Source organism: Ambystoma mexicanum, assembly GCF_040938575.1.
Source record: "Ambystoma mexicanum isolate Mex_15411 chromosome 12 unlocalized genomic scaffold, UKY_AmexF1_1 Mex_chr12_unloc.1, whole genome shotgun sequence".
In the NCBI taxonomy this organism is placed as follows: domain Eukaryota; kingdom Metazoa; phylum Chordata; class Amphibia; order Caudata; family Ambystomatidae; genus Ambystoma; species Ambystoma mexicanum.
The window spans coordinates 11,989,140-12,013,606 of NW_027182322.1; the positions used below are offsets into that span (position 1 = coordinate 11,989,140).

At 36.0% G+C, this 24,467-nt stretch overlaps 15 non-coding genes across 15 annotated transcripts; all 15 read left to right on the plus strand.

Annotated features, from left to right (window-relative positions):
• Nucleotides 1-1,587: 1,587 nt before the first annotated feature.
• On the plus strand, nt 1,588-1,677 carry TRNAR-UCU (transfer RNA arginine (anticodon UCU)). The gene is given in 2 exon segments: nt 1,588-1,624; nt 1,642-1,677. It is a non-coding gene; the product is annotated as a tRNA-Arg (tRNA).
• Nucleotides 1,678-2,353: 676 nt separating this feature from the next.
• TRNAR-UCU (transfer RNA arginine (anticodon UCU)) lies at nt 2,354-2,443 on the plus strand. Its single transcript is given in 2 exon segments — nt 2,354-2,390; nt 2,408-2,443. It is a non-coding gene; the product is annotated as a tRNA-Arg (tRNA).
• Nucleotides 2,444-3,119: 676 nt separating this feature from the next.
• On the plus strand, nt 3,120-3,209 carry TRNAR-UCU (transfer RNA arginine (anticodon UCU)). Its single transcript is given in 2 exon segments — nt 3,120-3,156; nt 3,174-3,209. It is a non-coding gene; the product is annotated as a tRNA-Arg (tRNA).
• A 676-nt stretch (nt 3,210-3,885) lies between these two features.
• TRNAR-UCU (transfer RNA arginine (anticodon UCU)) lies at nt 3,886-3,975 on the plus strand. The gene is given in 2 exon segments: nt 3,886-3,922; nt 3,940-3,975. It is a non-coding gene; the product is annotated as a tRNA-Arg (tRNA).
• Nucleotides 3,976-6,935: 2,960 nt separating this feature from the next.
• On the plus strand, nt 6,936-7,025 carry TRNAR-UCU (transfer RNA arginine (anticodon UCU)). The gene is given in 2 exon segments: nt 6,936-6,972; nt 6,990-7,025. It is a non-coding gene; the product is annotated as a tRNA-Arg (tRNA).
• A 676-nt stretch (nt 7,026-7,701) lies between these two features.
• TRNAR-UCU (transfer RNA arginine (anticodon UCU)) lies at nt 7,702-7,791 on the plus strand. Its single transcript is given in 2 exon segments — nt 7,702-7,738; nt 7,756-7,791. It is a non-coding gene; the product is annotated as a tRNA-Arg (tRNA).
• Nucleotides 7,792-8,467: 676 nt separating this feature from the next.
• On the plus strand, nt 8,468-8,557 carry TRNAR-UCU (transfer RNA arginine (anticodon UCU)). The gene is given in 2 exon segments: nt 8,468-8,504; nt 8,522-8,557. It is a non-coding gene; the product is annotated as a tRNA-Arg (tRNA).
• Nucleotides 8,558-9,233: 676 nt separating this feature from the next.
• On the plus strand, nt 9,234-9,323 carry TRNAR-UCU (transfer RNA arginine (anticodon UCU)). The gene is given in 2 exon segments: nt 9,234-9,270; nt 9,288-9,323. It is a non-coding gene; the product is annotated as a tRNA-Arg (tRNA).
• Nucleotides 9,324-12,283: 2,960 nt separating this feature from the next.
• On the plus strand, nt 12,284-12,373 carry TRNAR-UCU (transfer RNA arginine (anticodon UCU)). Its single transcript is given in 2 exon segments — nt 12,284-12,320; nt 12,338-12,373. It is a non-coding gene; the product is annotated as a tRNA-Arg (tRNA).
• Nucleotides 12,374-13,049: 676 nt separating this feature from the next.
• TRNAR-UCU (transfer RNA arginine (anticodon UCU)) lies at nt 13,050-13,139 on the plus strand. The gene is given in 2 exon segments: nt 13,050-13,086; nt 13,104-13,139. It is a non-coding gene; the product is annotated as a tRNA-Arg (tRNA).
• Nucleotides 13,140-13,815: 676 nt separating this feature from the next.
• TRNAR-UCU (transfer RNA arginine (anticodon UCU)) lies at nt 13,816-13,905 on the plus strand. The gene is given in 2 exon segments: nt 13,816-13,852; nt 13,870-13,905. It is a non-coding gene; the product is annotated as a tRNA-Arg (tRNA).
• Nucleotides 13,906-14,581: 676 nt separating this feature from the next.
• Nucleotides 14,582-14,671, plus strand: TRNAR-UCU (transfer RNA arginine (anticodon UCU)). The gene is given in 2 exon segments: nt 14,582-14,618; nt 14,636-14,671. It is a non-coding gene; the product is annotated as a tRNA-Arg (tRNA).
• Nucleotides 14,672-16,113: 1,442 nt separating this feature from the next.
• On the plus strand, nt 16,114-16,203 carry TRNAR-UCU (transfer RNA arginine (anticodon UCU)). The gene is given in 2 exon segments: nt 16,114-16,150; nt 16,168-16,203. It is a non-coding gene; the product is annotated as a tRNA-Arg (tRNA).
• Nucleotides 16,204-19,931: 3,728 nt separating this feature from the next.
• On the plus strand, nt 19,932-20,021 carry TRNAR-UCU (transfer RNA arginine (anticodon UCU)). The gene is given in 2 exon segments: nt 19,932-19,968; nt 19,986-20,021. It is a non-coding gene; the product is annotated as a tRNA-Arg (tRNA).
• A 676-nt stretch (nt 20,022-20,697) lies between these two features.
• TRNAR-UCU (transfer RNA arginine (anticodon UCU)) lies at nt 20,698-20,787 on the plus strand. Its single transcript is given in 2 exon segments — nt 20,698-20,734; nt 20,752-20,787. It is a non-coding gene; the product is annotated as a tRNA-Arg (tRNA).
• Nucleotides 20,788-24,467: the final 3,680 nt, after the last annotated feature.

A 24,467-nucleotide genomic window follows, 5' to 3' on the forward strand; every position in this document is an offset into this window, starting at 1 on the left:
CACTGGATTGACAAAACTTCGATCATCCCTTACTGTATGCAAGTGGATTTTCATCTGGCTCTGTGGCGCAATGGATAGCGCGTTGGACTTCTAAGTGAATTGGCAAAGTCATTCAAAGGTTGTGGGTTCGAATCCAACCAGAGTCACATTTTTTACTTTCTTATTCAAATAAGGAACATTATGCATGTGAGGAATGTTTATTTTTGGCCGATGCTTTAATCTTAGTATTTCACCCAAGTTGAACCTATGTATCTAATACAGCATGCAACTGAATCAAAAGCAGTCTGCCTTCCATGGCAACAGGAACATATTGCTCATAAGCAATACAACATCACTGCCAGAAACTTTGCACTTTCCTAATGTATCCTTCCTTCAGAAACATTGTCTTTATAATAGCTGTAAATGAGATAGACCAAAAACACGACACCCTACACTCAGACATTTGTTTCTAGCGACATATAAAGTAAAATCTTCTTTCAAAGCTATTTATGGTATATTCTCTTTGTGTTTTTGTATTGTTAACCAATTGCATGTCTGCACTTTTTATCCAGTTCTTTTTTATTAAGGTATGGAAATGTTGTCCAAACGTATTCAGTTTGCAAGAAAATACAGTAATACCCTATTCTCCGAATTTATCCCTAAAGGAACAAAGGTGTAGTTCAAGGTTTCAGCCAGAAGTGTGATTCTTCTACAGACATTTTATGTTTCAGAAAACAATTATTCTTTCTTGTATCCCAGAAAGCTTGATAATATGATGTGAAGTAAACACTGGATTGACAAAACTTTGATCATCCCTTAGTGTACGCAAGTTAATTTTCATCTGGATCTGTGGCGGAATGGATAGCGCGTTGGACTTCTAAGTGAATTGGCAAAGTCATTCAAAGGTTGTGGCTTTGAATACCACCAGAGTTGCATTTTTTACTTTCTTATTCAAACAAGGAACATTATGCATGTGAGGAATGTTTATTTTTGGCCGATGCTTTAATCTTAGTATTTGACCCAAGTTGAACCTATGTATCTAATACAGCATGCAACTGAATCAAAAGCAGTCTGCCTTTCATTGCAACAGGAACATATTGCTCATAAGCAATACAACATCACTACCAGAAACTTGGCACTTTTCTAATGTATCCTTCCTTCAGAAACATTGTCTTTATAATAGCTGTAAATGAGATAGACCAAAACACGACACCCTACGCTCAGACATTTGTTTCTAGCGACATATAAAGTAAAATCTTCTTTCAAAGCTATTTATGGTATATTCTCTTTGTGTTTTTGTATTGTTAACCAATTGTATGTCTGCACTTTTTATCCAGTTCTTTTTTATTAAGGTATGGAATTGTTGTCCAAACCAATTCACTTGGCAAGAAAATACTGTAATACCCTATTCTCCGAATTTATCCCTAAAGGAAAAAAGGTGTAGTTCAAGGTTTCACCCAGAAGTGTGATTCTTCTACAGACATTTTATGTTTCGGAAAACAATTATTCTTTCTTGTATCCCAGAAGGCTTGATAATATGATGTGAAGTAAACACTGGATTGACAAAACCTCGATCATCCCCTGATGTACGCAAGTTGATTGTCATCTGGCTCTGTGGCGCAATGGATAGCGCGTTGGACTTCTAAGTGAATTGGCAAAGTCATTCAAAGGTTGTGGGTTCGAATCCCACCAGAGTCGCATTTTTTACTTTCTTATTCAAACAAGGAACATTATGCATGTGAGGAATGTTTATTTTTGGCCGATGCTTTAATCTTAGTATTTGACCCAAGTTGAACCTATGTATCTAATACAGCATGCAACTGAATCAAAAGCAGTCTGCCTTCCATTGCAACAGGAACATATTGCTCATAAGCAATACAACATCACTGCCAGAAACTTTGCACTTTCCTAACGTATCCTTCCTTCAGAAACATTGTCTTTATAATAGCTGTAAATGAGATAGACCAAAAACACGACACCCTACACTCAGACATTTGTTTCTAGCGACATATAAAGTAAAATCTTCTTTCAAAGCTATTTATGGTATATTCTCTTTGTGTTTTTGTATTGTTAACCAATTGTATGGCTGCACTTTTTATCCAGTTCTTTTTTATTAAGGTATGGAATTGTTGTCCAAACGTATTCAGTTTGCAAGAAAATACAGTAATACCCTATTCTCCGAATTTATCCCTAAAGGAACAAAGGTGTAGTTCAAGGTTTCACCCAGAAGTGTGATTCTTCTACAGACATTTTATGTTTCAGAAAACAATTATTCTTTCTTGTATCCCAGAAGGCTTGATAATATGATGTGAAGTAAACACTGGATTGACAAAACTTCGATCATCCCTTAATGTACGCAAGTTGATTTTCAACTGGCTCTGTGGCGCAATGGATAGCGCGTTGGACTTCTAAGTGAATTGGCAAAGTCATTCAAAGGTTGTGGGTTCGAATCCCACCAGAGTCGTATTTTTTACTTTCTTATTCAAACAAGGAACATTATGCATGTGAGGAATGTTTATTTTTGGCCGATGCTTTAATCTTAGTATTTGACCCAAGTTGAACCTATGTATCTAATACAGCATGCAACTGAATCAAAAGCAGTCTGCCTTCCATTGCAACAGGAACATATTGCTCATAAGCAATACAACATCACTGCCAGAAACTTTGCACTTTCCTAACGTATCCTTCCTTCAGAAACATTGTCTTTATAATAGCTGTAAATGAGATAGACCAAAAACACGACACCCTACACTCAGACATTTGTTTCTAGCGACATATAAAGTAAAATCTTCTTTCAAAGCTATGTATGGTATATTCTCTTTGTGTTTTTGTATTGTTAACCAATTCTATGTCTGCACTTTTTATCCAGTTCTTTTTTATTAAGGTATGGAATTGTTGTCCAAACCAATTCACTTGGCAAGAAAATACTGTAATACCCTATTCTCCGAATTTATCCCTAAAGGAAAAAAGGTGTAGTTCAAGGTTTCACCCAGAAGTGTGATTCTTCTACAGACATTTTATGTTTCGGAAAACAATTATTCTTTCTTGTATCCCAGAAGGCTTGATAATATGATGTGAAGTAAACACTGGATTGACAAAACCTCGATCATCCCCTGATGTACGCAAGTTGATTGTCATCTGGCTCTGTGGCGCAATGGATAGCGCGTTGGACTTCTAAGTGAATTGGCAAAGTCATTCAAAGGTTGTGGGTTCGAATCCCACCAGAGTCGCATTTTTTACTTTCTTATTCAAACAAGGAACATTATGCATGTGAGGAATGTTTATTTTTGGCCGATGCTTTAATCTTAGTATTTGACCCAAGTTGAACCTATGTATCTAATACAGCATGCAACTGAATCAAAAGCAGTCTGCCTTCCATTGCAACAGGAACATATTGCTCATAAGCAATACAACATCACTGCCAGAAACTTTGCACTTTCCTAACGTATCCTTCCTTCAGAAACATTGTCTTTATAATAGCTGTAAATGAGATAGACCAAAAACACGACACCCTACACTCAGACATTTGTTTCTAGCGACATATAAAGTAAAATCTTCTTTCAAAGCTATTTATGGTATATTCTCTTTGTGTTTTTGTATTGTTAACCAATTGTATGGCTGCACTTTTTATCCAGTTCTTTTTTATTAAGGTATGGAATTGTTGTCCAAACGTATTCAGTTTGCAAGAAAATACAGTAATACCCTATTCTCCGAATTTATCCCTAAAGGAACAAAGGTGTAGTTCAAGGTTTCACCCAGAAGTGTGATTCTTCTACAGACATTTTATGTTTCAGAAAACAATTATTCTTTCTTGTATCCCAGAAGGCTTGATAATATGATGTGAAGTAAACACTGGATTGACAAAACTTCGATCATCCCTTAATGTACGCAAGTTGATTTTCAACTGGCTCTGTGGCGCAATGGATAGCGCGTTGGACTTCTAAGTGAATTGGCAAAGTCATTCAAAGGTTGTGGGTTCGAATCCCACCAGAGTCGTATTTTTTACTTTCTTATTCAAACAAGGAACATTATGCATGTGAGGAATGTTTATTTTTGGCCGATGCTTTAATCTTAGTATTTGACCCAAGTTGAACCTATGTATCTAATACAGCATGCAACTGAATCAAAAGCAGTCTGCCTTCCATTGCAACAGGAACATATTGCTCATAAGCAATACAACATCACTGCCAGAAACTTTGCACTTTCCTAACGTATCCTTCCTTCAGAAACATTGTCTTTATAATAGCTGTAAATGAGATAGACCAAAAACACGACACCCTACACTCAGACATTTGTTTCTAGCGACATATAAAGTAAAATCTTCTTTCAAAGCTATGTATGGTATATTCTCTTTGTGTTTTTGTATTGTTAACCAATTGTATGGCTGCACTTTTTATCCAGTTCTTTTTTATTAAGGTATGGAATTGTTGTCCAAACGTATTCAGTTTGCAAGAAAATACAGTAATACCCTATTCTCCGAATTTATCCCTAAAGGAACAAAAGTGTAGTTCAAGGTTTCACCCAGAAGTGTGATTCTTCTACAGACATTTTATGTTTCAGAAAACAATTATTCTTTCTTGTATCCCAGAAGGCTTGATAATATGATGTGAAGTAAACACTGGATTGACAAAACTTCGATCATCCCTTAATGTACGCAAGTTGATTTTCGTCTGGCTCTGTGGTGCAATCGATAGCGCGTTGGACTTCTAAGTGAATTGGCAAAGTCATTCAAAGGTTGTGGGTTCGAATCCCACCAGAGTCGCATTTTTTACTTTCTAATTCAAACAAGGAACATTATGCATGTCAGGAATGTTTATTTTTGGCCGATGCTTTAATCTTAGTATTTGACCCAAGTTGAACCTATGTATCTAATACAACATGCAACTGAATCAAAAGCAGTCTGCCTTCCATTGCAACAGGAACATATTGCTCATAAGCAATACAACATCACTGCCAGAAACTTTGCACTTTCCTAATGTATCCTTCCTTCAGAAACATTGTCTTTATAATAGCTGTAAATGAGATAGACCAAAAACACGACACCCTACACTCAGACATTTGTTTCTAGCGACATATAAAGTAAAATCTTCTTTCAAAGCTATCTTTGTGTTTTTGTATTGTTAACCAATTGTATGTCTGCACTTTTTATCCAGTTCTTTTTTATTAAGGTATGAAATTGTTGTCCAAACCAATTCACTTGGCAAGAAAATACTGTAATACCCTATTCTCTGAATTTCTCCCCAAGCGAACAAAGGTGCAGTTCAAGGTTTCACCCCGAACTGTGATTCTTGCTACAGACATTTAATGTTTCAGAAAACAATCATTCTTTCATGTATCCCAGAAGGCTTGATAATGTGATGTGAAGTAAACACTGGATTGACAAAACTTCGATCATCCCTTACTGTATGCAAGTGGATTTTCATCTGGCTCTGTGGCGCAATGGATAGCGCGTTGGACTTCTAAGTGAATTGGCAAAGTCATTCAAAGGTTGTGGGTTCGAATCCAACCAGAGTCACATTTTTTACTTTCTTATTCAAATAAGGAACATTATGCATGTGAGGAATGTTTATTTTTGGCCGATGCTTTAATCTTAGTATTTCACCCAAGTTGAACCTATGTATCTAATACAGCATGCAACTGAATCAAAAGCAGTCTGCCTTCCATGGCAACAGGAACATATTGCTCATAAGCAATACAACATCACTGCCAGAAACTTTGCACTTTCCTAATGTATCCTTCCTTCAGAAACATTGTCTTTATAATAGCTGTAAATGAGATAGACCAAAAACACGACACCCTACACTCAGACATTTGTTTCTAGCGACATATAAAGTAAAATCTTCTTTCAAAGCTATTTATGGTATATTCTCTTTGTGTTTTTGTATTGTTAACCAATTGCATGTCTGCACTTTTTATCCAGTTCTTTTTTATTAAGGTATGGAAATGTTGTCCAAACGTATTCAGTTTGCAAGAAAATACAGTAATACCCTATTCTCCGAATTTATCCCTAAAGGAACAAAGGTGTAGTTCAAGGTTTCAGCCAGAAGTGTGATTCTTCTACAGACATTTTATGTTTCAGAAAACAATTATTCTTTCTTGTATCCCAGAAAGCTTGATAATATGATGTGAAGTAAACACTGGATTGACAAAACTTTGATCATCCCTTAGTGTACGCAAGTTAATTTTCATCTGGATCTGTGGCGGAATGGATAGCGCGTTGGACTTCTAAGTGAATTGGCAAAGTCATTCAAAGGTTGTGGCTTTGAATACCACCAGAGTTGCATTTTTTACTTTCTTATTCAAACAAGGAACATTATGCATGTGAGGAATGTTTATTTTTGGCCGATGCTTTAATCTTAGTATTTGACCCAAGTTGAACCTATGTATCTAATACAGCATGCAACTGAATCAAAAGCAGTCTGCCTTTCATTGCAACAGGAACATATTGCTCATAAGCAATACAACATCACTACCAGAAACTTGGCACTTTTCTAATGTATCCTTCCTTCAGAAACATTGTCTTTATAATAGCTGTAAATGAGATAGACCAAAACACGACACCCTACGCTCAGACATTTGTTTCTAGCGACATATAAAGTAAAATCTTCTTTCAAAGCTATTTATGGTATATTCTCTTTGTGTTTTTGTATTGTTAACCAATTGTATGTCTGCACTTTTTATCCAGTTCTTTTTTATTAAGGTATGGAATTGTTGTCCAAACCAATTCACTTGGCAAGAAAATACTGTAATACCCTATTCTCCGAATTTATCCCTAAAGGAAAAAAGGTGTAGTTCAAGGTTTCACCCAGAAGTGTGATTCTTCTACAGACATTTTATGTTTCGGAAAACAATTATTCTTTCTTGTATCCCAGAAGGCTTGATAATATGATGTGAAGTAAACACTGGATTGACAAAACCTCGATCATCCCCTGATGTACGCAAGTTGATTGTCATCTGGCTCTGTGGCGCAATGGATAGCGCGTTGGACTTCTAAGTGAATTGGCAAAGTCATTCAAAGGTTGTGGGTTCGAATCCCACCAGAGTCGCATTTTTTACTTTCTTATTCAAACAAGGAACATTATGCATGTGAGGAATGTTTATTTTTGGCCGATGCTTTAATCTTAGTATTTGACCCAAGTTGAACCTATGTATCTAATACAGCATGCAACTGAATCAAAAGCAGTCTGCCTTCCATTGCAACAGGAACATATTGCTCATAAGCAATACAACATCACTGCCAGAAACTTTGCACTTTCCTAACGTATCCTTCCTTCAGAAACATTGTCTTTATAATAGCTGTAAATGAGATAGACCAAAAACACGACACCCTACACTCAGACATTTGTTTCTAGCGACATATAAAGTAAAATCTTCTTTCAAAGCTATTTATGGTATATTCTCTTTGTGTTTTTGTATTGTTAACCAATTGTATGGCTGCACTTTTTATCCAGTTCTTTTTTATTAAGGTATGGAATTGTTGTCCAAACGTATTCAGTTTGCAAGAAAATACAGTAATACCCTATTCTCCGAATTTATCCCTAAAGGAACAAAGGTGTAGTTCAAGGTTTCACCCAGAAGTGTGATTCTTCTACAGACATTTTATGTTTCAGAAAACAATTATTCTTTCTTGTATCCCAGAAGGCTTGATAATATGATGTGAAGTAAACACTGGATTGACAAAACTTCGATCATCCCTTAATGTACGCAAGTTGATTTTCAACTGGCTCTGTGGCGCAATGGATAGCGCGTTGGACTTCTAAGTGAATTGGCAAAGTCATTCAAAGGTTGTGGGTTCGAATCCCACCAGAGTCGTATTTTTTACTTTCTTATTCAAACAAGGAACATTATGCATGTGAGGAATGTTTATTTTTGGCCGATGCTTTAATCTTAGTATTTGACCCAAGTTGAACCTATGTATCTAATACAGCATGCAACTGAATCAAAAGCAGTCTGCCTTCCATTGCAACAGGAACATATTGCTCATAAGCAATACAACATCACTGCCAGAAACTTTGCACTTTCCTAACGTATCCTTCCTTCAGAAACATTGTCTTTATAATAGCTGTAAATGAGATAGACCAAAAACACGACACCCTACACTCAGACATTTGTTTCTAGCGACATATAAAGTAAAATCTTCTTTCAAAGCTATGTATGGTATATTCTCTTTGTGTTTTTGTATTGTTAACCAATTCTATGTCTGCACTTTTTATCCAGTTCTTTTTTATTAAGGTATGGAATTGTTGTCCAAACCAATTCACTTGGCAAGAAAATACTGTAATACCCTATTCTCCGAATTTATCCCTAAAGGAAAAAAGGTGTAGTTCAAGGTTTCACCCAGAAGTGTGATTCTTCTACAGACATTTTATGTTTCGGAAAACAATTATTCTTTCTTGTATCCCAGAAGGCTTGATAATATGATGTGAAGTAAACACTGGATTGACAAAACCTCGATCATCCCCTGATGTACGCAAGTTGATTGTCATCTGGCTCTGTGGCGCAATGGATAGCGCGTTGGACTTCTAAGTGAATTGGCAAAGTCATTCAAAGGTTGTGGGTTCGAATCCCACCAGAGTCGCATTTTTTACTTTCTTATTCAAACAAGGAACATTATGCATGTGAGGAATGTTTATTTTTGGCCGATGCTTTAATCTTAGTATTTGACCCAAGTTGAACCTATGTATCTAATACAGCATGCAACTGAATCAAAAGCAGTCTGCCTTCCATTGCAACAGGAACATATTGCTCATAAGCAATACAACATCACTGCCAGAAACTTTGCACTTTCCTAACGTATCCTTCCTTCAGAAACATTGTCTTTATAATAGCTGTAAATGAGATAGACCAAAAACACGACACCCTACACTCAGACATTTGTTTCTAGCGACATATAAAGTAAAATCTTCTTTCAAAGCTATTTATGGTATATTCTCTTTGTGTTTTTGTATTGTTAACCAATTGTATGGCTGCACTTTTTATCCAGTTCTTTTTTATTAAGGTATGGAATTGTTGTCCAAACGTATTCAGTTTGCAAGAAAATACAGTAATACCCTATTCTCCGAATTTATCCCTAAAGGAACAAAGGTGTAGTTCAAGGTTTCACCCAGAAGTGTGATTCTTCTACAGACATTTTATGTTTCAGAAAACAATTATTCTTTCTTGTATCCCAGAAGGCTTGATAATATGATGTGAAGTAAACACTGGATTGACAAAACTTCGATCATCCCTTAATGTACGCAAGTTGATTTTCAACTGGCTCTGTGGCGCAATGGATAGCGCGTTGGACTTCTAAGTGAATTGGCAAAGTCATTCAAAGGTTGTGGGTTCGAATCCCACCAGAGTCGTATTTTTTACTTTCTTATTCAAACAAGGAACATTATGCATGTGAGGAATGTTTATTTTTGGCCGATGCTTTAATCTTAGTATTTGACCCAAGTTGAACCTATGTATCTAATACAGCATGCAACTGAATCAAAAGCAGTCTGCCTTCCATTGCAACAGGAACATATTGCTCATAAGCAATACAACATCACTGCCAGAAACTTTGCACTTTCCTAACGTATCCTTCCTTCAGAAACATTGTCTTTATAATAGCTGTAAATGAGATAGACCAAAAACACGACACCCTACACTCAGACATTTGTTTCTAGCGACATATAAAGTAAAATCTTCTTTCAAAGCTATGTATGGTATATTCTCTTTGTGTTTTTGTATTGTTAACCAATTGTATGGCTGCACTTTTTATCCAGTTCTTTTTTATTAAGGTATGGAATTGTTGTCCAAACGTATTCAGTTTGCAAGAAAATACAGTAATACCCTATTCTCCGAATTTATCCCTAAAGGAACAAAAGTGTAGTTCAAGGTTTCACCCAGAAGTGTGATTCTTCTACAGACATTTTATGTTTCAGAAAACAATTATTCTTTCTTGTATCCCAGAAGGCTTGATAATATGATGTGAAGTAAACACTGGATTGACAAAACTTCGATCATCCCTTAATGTACGCAAGTTGATTTTCGTCTGGCTCTGTGGTGCAATCGATAGCGCGTTGGACTTCTAAGTGAATTGGCAAAGTCATTCAAAGGTTGTGGGTTCGAATCCCACCAGAGTCGCATTTTTTACTTTCTAATTCAAACAAGGAACATTATGCATGTCAGGAATGTTTATTTTTGGCCGATGCTTTAATCTTAGTATTTGACCCAAGTTGAACCTATGTATCTAATACAACATGCAACTGAATCAAAAGCAGTCTGCCTTCCATTGCAACAGGAACATATTGCTCATAAGCAATACAACATCACTGCCAGAAACTTTGCACTTTCCTAATGTATCCTTCCTTCAGAAACATTGTCTTTATAATAGCTGTAAATGAGATAGACCAAAAACACGACACCCTACACTCAGACATTTGTTTCTAGCGACATATAAAGTAAAATCTTCTTTCAAAGCTATCTTTGTGTTTTTGTATTGTTAACCAATTGTATGTCTGCACTTTTTATCCAGTTCTTTTTTATTAAGGTATGAAATTGTTGTCCAAACCAATTCACTTGGCAAGAAAATACTGTAATACCCTATTCTCTGAATTTCTCCCCAAGCGAACAAAGGTGCAGTTAAAGGTTTCACCCCGAACTGTGATTCTTGCTACAGACATTTAATGTTTCAGAAAACAATCATTCTTTCATGTATCCCAGAAGGCTTGATAATGTGATGTGAAGTAAACACTGGATTGACAAAACTTCGATCATCCCTTACTGTATGCAAGTGGATTTTCATCTGGCTCTGTGGCGCAATGGATAGCGCGTTGGACTTCTAAGTGAATTGGCAAAGTCATTCAAAGGTTGTGGGTTCGAATCCAACCAGAGTCGCATTTTTTACTTTCTTATTCAAATAAGGAACATTATGCATGTGAGGAATGTTTATTTTTGGCCGATGCTTTAATCTTAGTATTTCACCCAAGTTGAACCTATGTATCTAATACAGCATGCAACTGAATCAAAAGCAGTCTGCCTTCCATGGCAACAGGAACATATTGCTCATAAGCAATACAACATCACTGCCAGAAACTTTGCACTTTCCTAATGTATCCTTCCTTCAGAAACATTGTCTTTATAATAGCTGTAAATGAGATAGACCAAAACACGACACCCTACGCTCAGACATTTGTTTCTAGCGACATATAAAGTAAAATCTTCTTTCAAAGCTATTTATGGTATATTCTCTTTGTGTTTTTGTATTGTTAACCAATTGTATGTCTGCACTTTTTATCCAGTTCTTTTTTATTAAGGTATGGAATTGTTGTCCAAACCAATTCACTTGGCAAGAAAATACTGTAATACCCTATTCTCCGAATTTATCCCTAAAGGAACAAAGGTGTAGTTCAAGGTTTCACCCAGAAGTGTGATTCTTCTACAGACATTTTATGTTTCGGAAAACAATTATTCTTTCTTGTATCCCAGAAGGCTTGATAATATGATGTGAAGTAAACACTGGATTGACAAAACTTCGATCATCCCTTACTGTACGCAAGTGGATTTTTATCTCCCTCTGTGGCGCAATGGATAGCGCGTTGGACTTCTAAGTGAATTGGCAAAGTCATTCAAAGGTTGTGGGTTCGAATCCCACCAGAGTCGCATTTTTTACTTTCTTATTCAAACAAGGAACATTATGCATGTGAGGAATGTTTATTTTTGGCCGATGCTTTAATCTTAGTATTTGACCCAAGTTGAACCTATGTATCTAATACAGCATGCAACTGAATCAAAAGCAGTCTGCCTTCCATTGCAACAGGAACATATTGCTCATAAGCAATACAACATCACTGCCAGAAACTTTGCACTTTCCTAATGTATCCTTCCTTCAGAAACATTGTCTTTATAATAGCTGTAAATGAGATAGACCAAAAACACGACACCCTACACTCAGACATTTGTTTCTAGCGACATATAAAGTAAAATCTTCTTTCAAAGCTATTTATGGTATATTCTCTTTGTGTTTTTGTATTGTTAACCAATTGTATGGCTGCACTTTTTATCCAGTTCTTTTTTATTAAGGTATGGAATTGTTGTCCAAACGTATTCAGTTTGCAAGAAAATACAGTAATACCCTATTCTCCGAATTTATCCCTAAAGGAACAAAAGTGTAGTTCAAGGTTTCACCCAGAAGTGTGATTCTTCTACAGACATTTTATGTTTCAGAAAACAATTATTCTTTCTTGTATCCCAGAAGGCTTGATAATATGATGTGAAGTAAACACTGGATTGACAAAACTTCGATCATCCCTTAATGTACGCAGGTTGATTTTCATCTGGCTCTGTGGCGCAATGGATAGCGTGTTGGACTTCTAAGAGAATTGGCAAAGTCATTCAAAGGTTGTGGGTTCGAATCCCACCAGAGTCGTATTTTTTACTTTCTTATTCAAACAAGGAACATTATGCATGTGAGGAATGTTTATTTTTGGCCGATGCTTTAATCTTAGTATTTGACCCAAGTTGAACCTATGTATCTAATACAACATGCAACTGAATCAAAAGCAGTCTGCCTTCCATTGCAACAGGAACATATTGCTCATAAGGAATACAACATCACTGCCAAAAACTTTGCACTTTCCTAATGTATCCTTCCTTCAGAAACATTGTCTTTATAATAGCTGTAAATGAGATAGACCAAAAACACGACACCCTACACTCAGACATTTGTTTCTAGCGACATATAAAGTAAAATCTTCTTTCAAAGCTATTTATGGTATATTCTCTTTGTGTTTTTGTATTGTTAACCAATTGTATGGCTGCACTTTTTATCCAGTTCTTTTTTATTAAGGTATGGAATTGTTGTCCAAACGTATTCAGTTTGCAAGAAAATACAGTAATACCCTATTCTCCGAATTTATCCCTAAAGGAACAAAGGTGTAGTTCAAGGTTTCACCCAGAAGTGTGATTCTTCTACAGACATTTTATGTTTCAGAAAACAATTATTCTTTCTTGTATCCCAGAAGGCTTGATAATATGATGTGAAGTAAACACTGGATTGACAAAACTTCGATCATCCCTTAATGTACGCAAGTTGATTTTCGTCTGGCTCTGTGGTGCAATGGATAGCGCGTTGGACTTCTAAGTGAATTGGCAAAGTCATTCAAAGGTTGTGGGTTCGAATCCCACCAGAGTCGCATTTTTTACTTTCTAATTCAAACAAGGAACATTATGCATGTCAGGAATGTTTATTTTTGGCCGATGCTTTAATCTTAGTATTTGACCCAAGTTGAACCTATGTATCTAATACAGCATGCAACTGAATCAAAAGCAGTCTGCCTTCCATTGCAACAGGAACATATTGCTCATAAGCAATTCAACATCACTGCCAGAAACTTTGCACTTTCCTAACGTATCCTTCCTTCAGAAACATTGTCTTTATAATAGCTGTAAATGAGATAGACCAAAAACACGACACCCTACACTCAGACATTTGTTTCTAGCGACATATAAAGTAAAATCTTCTTTCAAAGCTATTTATGGTATATTCTCTTTGTGTTTTTGTATTGTTAACCAATTGTATGGCTGCACTTTTTATCCAGTTCTTTTTTATTAAGGTATGGAATTGTTGTCCAAACGTATTCAGTTTGCAAGAAAATACAGTAATACCCTATTCTCCGAATTTATCCCTAAAGGAACAAAGGTGTAGTTCAAGGTTTCACCCAGAAGTGTGATTCTTCTACAGACATTTTATGTTTCAGAAAACAATTATTCTTTCTTGTATCCCAGAAGGCTTGATAATATGATGTGAAGTAAACACTGGATTGACAAAACTTCGATCATCCCTTAATGTACGCAAGTTGATTTTCAACTGGCTCTGTGGCGCAATGGATAGCGCGTTGGACTTCTAAGTGAATTGGCAAAGTCATTCAAAGGTTGTGGGTTCGAATCCCACCAGAGTCGTATTTTTTACTTTCTTATTCAAACAAGGAACATTATGCATGTGAGGAATGTTTATTTTTGGCCGATGCTTTAATCTTAGTATTTGACCCAAGTTGAACCTATGTATCTAATACAGCATGCAACTGAATCAAAAGCAGTCTGCCTTCCATTGCAACAGGAACATATTGCTCATAAGCAATACAACATCACTGCCAGAAACTTTGCACTTTCCTAATGTATCCTTCCTTCAGAAACATTGTCTTTATAATAGCTGTAAATGAGATAGACCAAAAACACGACACCCTACACTCAGACATTTGTTTCTAGCGACATATAAAGTAAAATCTTCTTTCAAAGCTATTTATGGTATATTCTCTTTGTGTTTTTGTATTGTTAACCAATTGTATGGCTGCACTTTTTATCCAGTTCTTTTTTATTAAGGTATGGAATTGTTGTCCAAACGTATTCAGTTTGCAAGAAAATACAGTAATACCCTATTCTCCGAATTTATCCCTAAAGGAACAAAAGTGTAGTTCAAGGTTTCACCCAGAAGTGTGATTCTTCTACAGACATTTTATGTTTCAGAAAACAATTATTCTTTCTTGTATCCCAGAAGGCTTGATAATATGATGTGAAGTAAACACTGGATTGACAAAACTTCGATCATCCCTTAATGTACGCAAGTTGATTTTCATCTGGCTCTGTGGCGCAATGGATAGCGTGTTGGACTTCTAAGAGAATTGGCAAAGTCATTCAAAGGTTGTGGGTTCGAATCCCACCAGAGTCGTATTTTTTACTTTCTTATTCAAACAAGGAACATTATGCATGTGAGGAATGTTTATTTTTGGCCGATGCTTTAATCTTAGTATTTCACCCAAGTTGAACCTATGTATCTAATACAGCATGCAACTGAATCAAAAGCAGTCTGCCTTCCATGGCAACAGGAACATATTGCTCATAAGCAATACAACATCACTGCCAGAAACTTTGCACTTTCCTAATGTATCCTTCCTTCAGAAACATTGTCTTTATAATAGCTGTAAATGAGATAGACCAAAAACACGACACCCTACACTCAGACATTTGTTTCTAGCGACATATAAAGTAAAATCTTCTTTCAAAGCTATTTATGGTATATTCTCTTTGTGTTTTTGTATTGTTAACCAATTGCATGTCTGCACTTTTTATCCAGTTCTTTTTTATTAAGGTATGGAAATGTTGTCCAAACGTATTCAGTTTGCAAGAAAATACAGTAATACCCTATTCTCCGAATTTATCCCTAAAGGAACAAAGGTGTAGTTCAAGGTTTCAGCCAGAAGTGTGATTCTTCTACAGACATTTTATGTTTCAGAAAACAATTATTCTTTCTTGTATCCCAGAAAGCTTGATAATATGATGTGAAGTAAACACTGGATTGACAAAACTTTGATCATCCCTTAATGTACGCAAGTTAATTTTCATCTGGATCTGTGGCGGAATGGATAGCGCGTTGGACTTCTAAGTGAATTGGCAAAGTCATTCAAAGGTTGTGGCTTTGAATACCACCAGAGTTGCATTTTTTACTTTCTTATTCAAACAAGGAACATTATGCATGTGAGGAATGTTTATTTTTGGCCGATGCTTTAATCTTAGTATTTGACCCAAGTTGAACCTATGTATCTAATACAGCATGCAACTGAATCAAAAGCAGTCTGCCTTTCATTGCAACAGGAACATATTGCTCATAAGCAATACAACATCACTACCAGAAACTTGGCACTTTTCTAATGTATCCTTCCTTCAGAAACATTGTCTTTATAATAGCTGTAAATGAGATAGACCAAAAACACGACACCCTACACTCAGACATTTGTTTCTAGCGACATATAAAGTAAAATCTTCTTTCAAAGCTATGTATGGTATATTCTCTTTGTGTTTTTGTATTGTTAACCAATTGTATGGCTGCACTTTTTATCCAGTTCTTTTTTATTAAGGTATGGAATTGTTGTCCAAACGTATTCAGTTTGCAAGAAAATACAGTAATACCCTATTCTCCGAATTTATCCCTAAAGGAACAAAAGTGTAGTTCAAGGTTTCACCCAGAAGTGTGATTCTTCTACAGACATTTTATGTTTCAGAAAACAATTATTCTTTCTTGTATCCCAGAAGGCTTGATAATATGATGTGAAGTAAACACTGGATTGACAAAACTTCGATCATCCCTTAATGTACGCAAGTTGATTTTCATCTGGCTCTGTGGCGCAATGGATAGCGTGTTGGACTTCTAAGAGAATTGGCAAAGTCATTCAAAGGTTGTGGGTTCGAATCCCACCAGAGTCGTATTTTTTACTTTCTTATTCAAACAAGGAACATTATGCATGTGAGGAATGTTTATTTTTGGCCGATGCTTTAATCTTAGTATTTGACCCAAGTTGAACCTATGTATCTAATACAGCATGCAACTGAATCAAAAGCAGTCTGCCTTCCATTGCAACAGGAACATATTGCTCATAAGCAATACAACATCACTGCCAGAAACTTGGCACTTTTCTAATGTATCCTTCCTTCAGAAACATTGTCTTTATAATAGCTGTAAATGAGATAGACCAAAAACACGGCACCCTACACTCAGACATTTGTTTCTAGCGACATATAAAGTAAAATCTTCTTTCAAAGCTATTTATGGTATATTCTCTTTGTGTTTTTGTATTGTTAACCAATTGTATGTCTGCACTTTTTATCCAGTTCTTTTTTATTAAGGTATGAAATTGTTGTCCAAACCAATTCACTTGGCAAGAAAATACTGTAATACCCTATTCTCTGAATTTCTCCCCAAGCGAACAAAGGTGCAGTTCAAGGTTTCACCCCGAACTGTGATTCTTGCTACAGACATTTAATGTTTCAGAAAACAATCATTCTTTCATGTATCCCAGAAGGCTTGATAATATGATGTGAAGTAAACACTGGATTGACAAAACTTCGATCATCCCTTAATGTACGCAAGTTGATTTTCATCTGGCTCTGTGGCACAATGGATAGCGCGTTGGACTTCTAAGTGAATTGGCAAAGTCATTCAAAGGTTGTGGGTTCGAATCCCACCAGATTTGCATTTTTTACTTTCTTATTCAAACAAGGAACATTATGCATGTGAGGAATGTTTATTTTTGGCCGATGCTTTAATCTTAGTATTTGACCCAAGTTGAACCTATGTATCTAATACAGCATGCAACTGAATCAAAAGCAGTCTGCCTTCCATTGCAACAGGAACATATTGCTCATAAGCAATACAACATCACTGCCAGAAACTTGGCACTTTTCTAATGTATCCTTCCTTCAGAAACATTGTCTTTATAATAGCTGTAAATGAGATAGACCAAAAACACGACACCCTACACTCAGACATTTGTTTCTAGCGACATATAAAGTAAAATCTTCTTTCAAAGCTATTTATGGTATATTCTCTTTGTGTTTTTGTATTGTTAACCAATTGTATGTCTGCACTTTTTATCCAGTTCTTTTTTATTAAGGTATGAAATTGTTGTCCAAACCAATTCACTTGGCAAGAAAATACTGTAATACCCTATTCTCTGAATTTCTCCCCAAGCGAACAAAGGTGCAGTTCAAGGTTTCACCCCGAACTGTGATTCTTGCTACAGACATTTAATGTTTCAGAAAACAATCATTCTTTCATGTATCCCAGAAGGCTTGATAATATGATGTGAAGTAAACACTGGATTGACAAAACTTCGATCATCCCTTAATGTACGCAAGTTGATTTTCATCTGGCTCTGTGGCACAATGGATAGCGCGTTGGACTTCTAAGTGAATTGGCAAAGTCATTCAAAGGTTGTGGGTTCGAATCCCACCAGGGTTGCATTTTTTACTTTCTTATTCAAACAAGGAACATTATGCATGTGAGGAATGTTTATTTTTGGCCGATGCTTTAATCTTAGTATTTGACCCAAGTTGAACCTATGTATCTAATACAACATGCAACTGAATCAAAAGCAGTCTGCCTTCCATTGCAACAGGAACATATTGCTCATAAGCAATACAACATCACTGCCAGAAACTTTGCACTTTCCTAATGTATCCTTCCTTCAGAAACATTGTCTTTATAATAGCTGTAAATGAGATAGACCAAAAACACGACACCCTACACTCAGACATTTGTTTCTAGCGACATATAAAGTAAAATCTTCTTTCAAAGCTATCTTTGTGTTTTTGTATTGTTAACCAATTGTATGTCTGCACTTTTTATCCAGTTCTTTTTTATTAAGGTATGAAATTGTTGTCCAAACCAATTCACTTGGCAAGAAAATACTGTAATACCCTATTCTCTGAATTTCTCCCCAAGCGAACAAAGGTGCAGTTCAAGGTTTCACCCCGAACTGTGATTCTTGCTACAGACATTTAATGTTTCAGAAAACAATCATTCTTTCATGTATCCCAGAAGGCTTGATAATGTGATGTGAAGTAAACACTGGATTGACAAAACTTCGATCATCCCTTACTGTATGCAAGTGGATTTTCATCTGGCTCTGTGGCGCAATGGATAGCGCGTTGGACTTCTAAGTGAATTGGCAAAGTCATTCAAAGGTTGTGGGTTCGAATCCAACCAGAGTCGCATTTTTTACTTTCTTATTCAAATAAGGAACATTATGCATGTGAGGAATGTTTATTTTTGGCCGATGCTTTAATCTTAGTATTTCACCCAAGTTGAACCTATGTATCTAATACAGCATGCAACTGAATCAAAAGCAGTCTGCCTTCCATGGCAACAGGAACATATTGCTCATAAGCAATACAACATCACTGCCAGAAACTTTGCACTTTCCTAATGTATCCTTCCTTCAGAAACATTGTCTTTATAATAGCTGTAAATGAGATAGACCAAAACACGACACCCTACGCTCAGACATTTGTTTCTAGCGACATATAAAGTAAAATCTTCTTTCAAAGCTATTTATGGTATATTCTCTTTGTGTTTTTGTATTGTTAACCAATTGTATGTCTGCACTTTTTATCCAGTTCTTTTTTATTAAGGTATGGAATTGTTGTCCAAACCAATTCACTTGGCAAGAAAATACTGTAATACCCTATTCTCCGAATTTATCCCTAAAGGAACAAAGGTGTAGTTCAAGGTTTCACCCAGAAGTGTGATTCTTCTACAGACATTTTATGTTTCGGAAAACAATTATTCTTTCTTGTATCCCAGAAGGCTTGATAATATGATGTGAAGTAAACACTGGATTGACAAAACTTCGATCATCCCTTACTGTACGCAAGTGGATTTTTATCTCCCTCTGTGGCGCAATGGATAGCGCGTTGGACTTCTAAGTGAATTGGCAAAGTCATTCAAAGGTTGTGGGTTCGAATCCCACCAGAGTCGCATTTTTTACTTTCTTATTCAAACAAGGAACATTATGCATGTGAGGAATGTTTATTTTTGGCCGATGCTTTAATCTTAGTATTTGACCCAAGTTGAACCTATGTATCTAATACAGCATGCAACTGAATCAAAAGCAGTCTGCCTTCCATTGCAACAGGAACATATTGCTCATAAGCAATACAACATCACTGCCAGAAACTTTGCACTTTCCTAATGTATCCTTCCTTCAGAAACATTGTCTTTATAATAGCTGTAAATGAGATAGACCAAAAACACGACACCCTACACTCAGACATTTGTTTCTAGCGACATATAAAGTAAAATCTTCTTTCAAAGCTATTTATGGTATATTCTCTTTGTGTTTTTGTATTGTTAACCAATTGTATGGCTGCACTTTTTATCCAGTTCTTTTTTATTAAGGTATGGAATTGTTGTCCAAACGTATTCAGTTTGCAAGAAAATACAGTAATACCCTATTCTCCGAATTTATCCCTAAAGGAACAAAAGTGTAGTTCAAGGTTTCACCCAGAAGTGTGATTCTTCTACAGACATTTTATGTTTCAGAAAACAATTATTCTTTCTTGTATCCCAGAAGGCTTGATAATATGATGTGAAGTAAACACTGGATTGACAAAACTTCGATCATCCCTTAATGTACGCAGGTTGATTTTCATCTGGCTCTGTGGCGCAATGGATAGCGTGTTGGACTTCTAAGAGAATTGGCAAAGTCATTCAAAGGTTGTGGGTTCGAATCCCACCAGAGTCGTATTTTTTACTTTCTTATTCAAACAAGGAACATTATGCATGTGAGGAATGTTTATTTTTGGCCGATGCTTTAATCTTAGTATTTGACCCAAGTTGAACCTATGTATCTAATACAACATGCAACTGAATCAAAAGCAGTCTGCCTTCCATTGCAACAGGAACATATTGCTCATAAGGAATACAACATCACTGCCAAAAACTTTGCACTTTCCTAATGTATCCTTCCTTCAGAAACATTGTCTTTATAATAGCTGTAAATGAGATAGACCAAAAACACGACACCCTACACTCAGACATTTGTTTCTAGCGACATATAAAGTAAAATCTTCTTTCAAAGCTATTTATGGTATATTCTCTTTGTGTTTTTGTATTGTTAACCAATTGTATGGCTGCACTTTTTATCCAGTTCTTTTTTATTAAGGTATGGAATTGTTGTCCAAACGTATTCAGTTTGCAAGAAAATACAGTAATACCCTATTCTCCGAATTTATCCCTAAAGGAACAAAGGTGTAGTTCAAGGTTTCACCCAGAAGTGTGATTCTTCTACAGACATTTTATGTTTCAGAAAACAATTATTCTTTCTTGTATCCCAGAAGGCTTGATAATATGATGTGAAGTAAACACTGGATTGACAAAACTTCGATCATCCCTTAATGTACGCAAGTTGATTTTCGTCTGACTCTGTGGTGCAATGGATAGCGCGTTGGACTTCTAAGTGAATTGGCAAAGTCATTCAAAGGTTGTGGGTTCGAATCCCACCAGAGTCGCATTTTTTACTTTCTAATTCAAACAAGGAACATTATGCATGTCAGGAATGTTTATTTTTGGCCGATGCTTTAATCTTAGTATTTGACCCAAGTTGAACCTATGTATCTAATACAGCATGCAACTGAATCAAAAGCAGTCTGCCTTCCATTGCAACAGGAACATATTGCTCATAAGCAATACAACATCACTGCCAGAAACTTTGCACTTTCCTAATGTATCCTTCCTTCAGAAACATTGTCTTTATAATAGCTGTAAATGAGATAGACCAAAAACACGACACCCTACACTCAGACATTTGTTTCTAGCGACATATAAAGTAAAATCTTCTTTCAAAGCTATCTTTGTGTTTTTGTATTGTTAACCAATTGTATGTCTGCACTTTTTATCCAGTTCTTTTTTATTAAGGTATGAAATTGTTGTCCAAACCAATTCACTTGGCAAGAAAATACTGTAATACCCTATTCTCTGAATTTCTCCCCAAGCGAACAAAGGTGCAGTTCAAGGTTTCACCCCGAACTGTGATTCTTGCTACAGACATTTAATGTTTCAGAAAACAATCATTCTTTCATGTATCCCAGAAGGCTTGATAATGTGATGTGAAGTAAACACTGGATTGACAAAACTTCGATCATCCCTTACTGTATGCAAGTGGATTTTCATCTGGCTCTGTGGCGCAATGGATAGCGCGTTGGACTTCTAAGTGAATTGGCAAAGTCATTCAAAGGTTGTGGGTTCGAATCCAACCAGAGTCGCATTTTTTACTTTCTTATTCAAATAAGGAACATTATGCATGTGAGGAATGTTTATTTTTGGCCGATGCTTTAATCTTAGTATTTGACCCAAGTTGAACCTATGTATCTAATACAGCATGCAACTGAATCAAAAGCAGTCTGCCTTCCATTGCAACAGGAACATATTGCTCATAAGCAATACAACATCACTACCAGAAACTTGGCACTTTTCTAATGTATCCTTCCTTCAGAAACATTGTCTTTATAATAGCTGTAGATGATATAGACCAAAACACGACACCCTACGCTCAGACATTTGTTTCTAGCGACATATAAAGTAAAATCTTCTTTCAAAGCTATTTATGGTATATTCTCTTTGTGTTTTTGTATTGTTAACCAATTGTATGTCTGCGCTTTTTATCCAGTTCTTTTTTATTAAGGTATGGAATTGTTGTCCAAACCAATTCACTTGGCAAGAAAATACTGTAATACCCTATTCTCCGAATTTATCCCTAAAGGAACAAAGGTGTAGTTCAAGGTTTCACCCAGAAGTGTGATTCTTCTACAGACATTTTATGTTTCGGAAAACAATTATTCTTTCTTGTATCCCAGAAGGCTTTATAATATGATGTGAAGTAAACACTGGATTGACAAAACTTCGATCATCCCTTACTGTACGCAAGTGGATTTTTATCTCCCTCTGTGGCGCAATGGATAGCGCGTTGGACTTCTAAGTGAATTTGCAAAGTCATTCAAAGGTTGTGGGTTTGAATCCCACCAGAGTCGCATTTTTTACTTTCTTATTCAAACAAGGAACATTATGCACGTGAGGAATGTCTATTTTTGGCCGATGCTTTAATCTTAGTATTTGACCCAAGTTGAACCTATGTATCTAATACAACATGCAACTGAATCAAAAGCAGTCTGCCTTCCATTGCAACAGGAACATATTGCTCATAAGCAATACAACATCACTGCCAGAAACTTTGCACTTTCCTAATGTATCCTTCCTTCAGAAACATTGTCTTTATAATAGCTGTAAATGAGATAGACCAAAAACACGACACCCTACACTCAGACATTTGTTTCTAGCGACATATAAAGTAAAATCTTCTTTCAAAGCTATCTTTGTGTTTTTGTATTGTTAACCAATTGTATGTCTGCACTTTTTATCCAGTTCTTTTTTATTAAGGTATGAAATTGTTGTCCAAACCAATTCACTTGGCAAGAAAATACTGTAATACCCTATTCTCTGAATTTCTCCCCAAGCGAACAAAGGTGCAGTTCAAGGTTTCACCCCGAACTGTGATTCTTGCTACAGACATTTAATGTTTCAGAAAACAATCATTCTTTCATGTATCCCAGAAGGCTTGATAATGTGATGTGAAGTAAACACTGGATTGACAAAACTTCGATCATCCCTTACTGTATGCAAGTGGATTTTCATCTGGCTCTGTGGCGCAATGGATAGCGCGTTGGACTTCTAAGTGAATTGGCAAAGTCATTCAAAGGTTGTGGGTTCGAATCCAACCAGAGTCGCATTTTTTACTTTCTTATTCAAATAAGGAACATTATGCATGTGAGGAATGTTTATTTTTGGCCGATGCTTTAATCTTAGTATTTCACCCAAGTTGAACCTATGTATCTAATACAGCATGCAACTGAATCAAAAGCAGTCTGCCTTCCATGGCAACAGGAACATATTGCTCATAAGCAATACAACATCACTGCCAGAAACTTTGCACTTTCCTAATGTATCCTTCCTTCAGAAACATTGTCTTTATAATAGCTGTAAATGAGATAGACCAAAAACACGACACCCTACACTCAGACATTTGTTTCTAGCGACATATAAAGTAAAATCTTCTTTCAAAGCTATTTATGGTATATTCTCTTTGTGTTTTTGTATTGTTAACCAATTGCATGTCTGCACTTTTTATCCAGTTCTTTTTTATTAAGGTATGGAAATGTTGTCCAAACGTATTCAGTTTGCAAGAAAATACAGTAATACCCTATTCTCCGAATTTATCCCTAAAGGAACAAAGGTGTAGTTCAAGGTTTCAGCCAGAAGTGTGATTCTTCTACAGACATTTTATGTTTCAGAAAACAATTATTCTTTCTTGTATCCCAGAAAGCTTGATAATATGATGTGAAGTAAACACTGGATTGACAAAACTTTGATCATCCCTTAATGTACGCAAGTTAATTTTCATCTGGATCTGTGGCGGAATGGATAGCGCGTTGGACTTCTAAGTGAATTGGCAAAGTCATTCAAAGGTTGTGGCTTTGAATACCACCAGAGTTGCATTTTTTACTTTCTTATTCAAACAAGGAACATTATGCATGTGAGGAATGTTTATTTTTGGCCGATGCTTTAATCTTAGTATTTGACCCAAGTTGAACCTATGTATCTAATACAGCATGCAACTGAATCAAAAGCAGTCTGCCTTTCATTGCAACAGGAACATATTGCTCATAAGCAATACAACATCACTACCAGAAACTTGGCACTTTTCTAATGTATCCTTCCTTCAGAAACATTGTCTTTATAATAGCTGTAAATGAGATAGACCAAAAACACGACACCCTACACTCAGACATTTGTTTCTAGCGACATATAAAGTAAAATCTTCTTTCAAAGCTATGTATGGTATATTCTCTTTGTGTTTTTGTATTGTTAACCAATTGTATGGCTGCACTTTTTATCCAGTTCTTTTTTATTAAGGTATGGAATTGTTGTCCAAACGTATTCAGTTTGCAAGAAAATACAGTAATACCCTATTCTCCGAATTTATCCCTAAAGGAACAAAAGTGTAGTTCAAGGTTTCACCCAGAAGTGTGATTCTTCTACAGACATTTTATGTTTCAGAAAACAATTATTCTTTCTTGTATCCCAGAAGGCTTGATAATATGATGTGAAGTAAACACTGGATTGACAAAACTTCGAT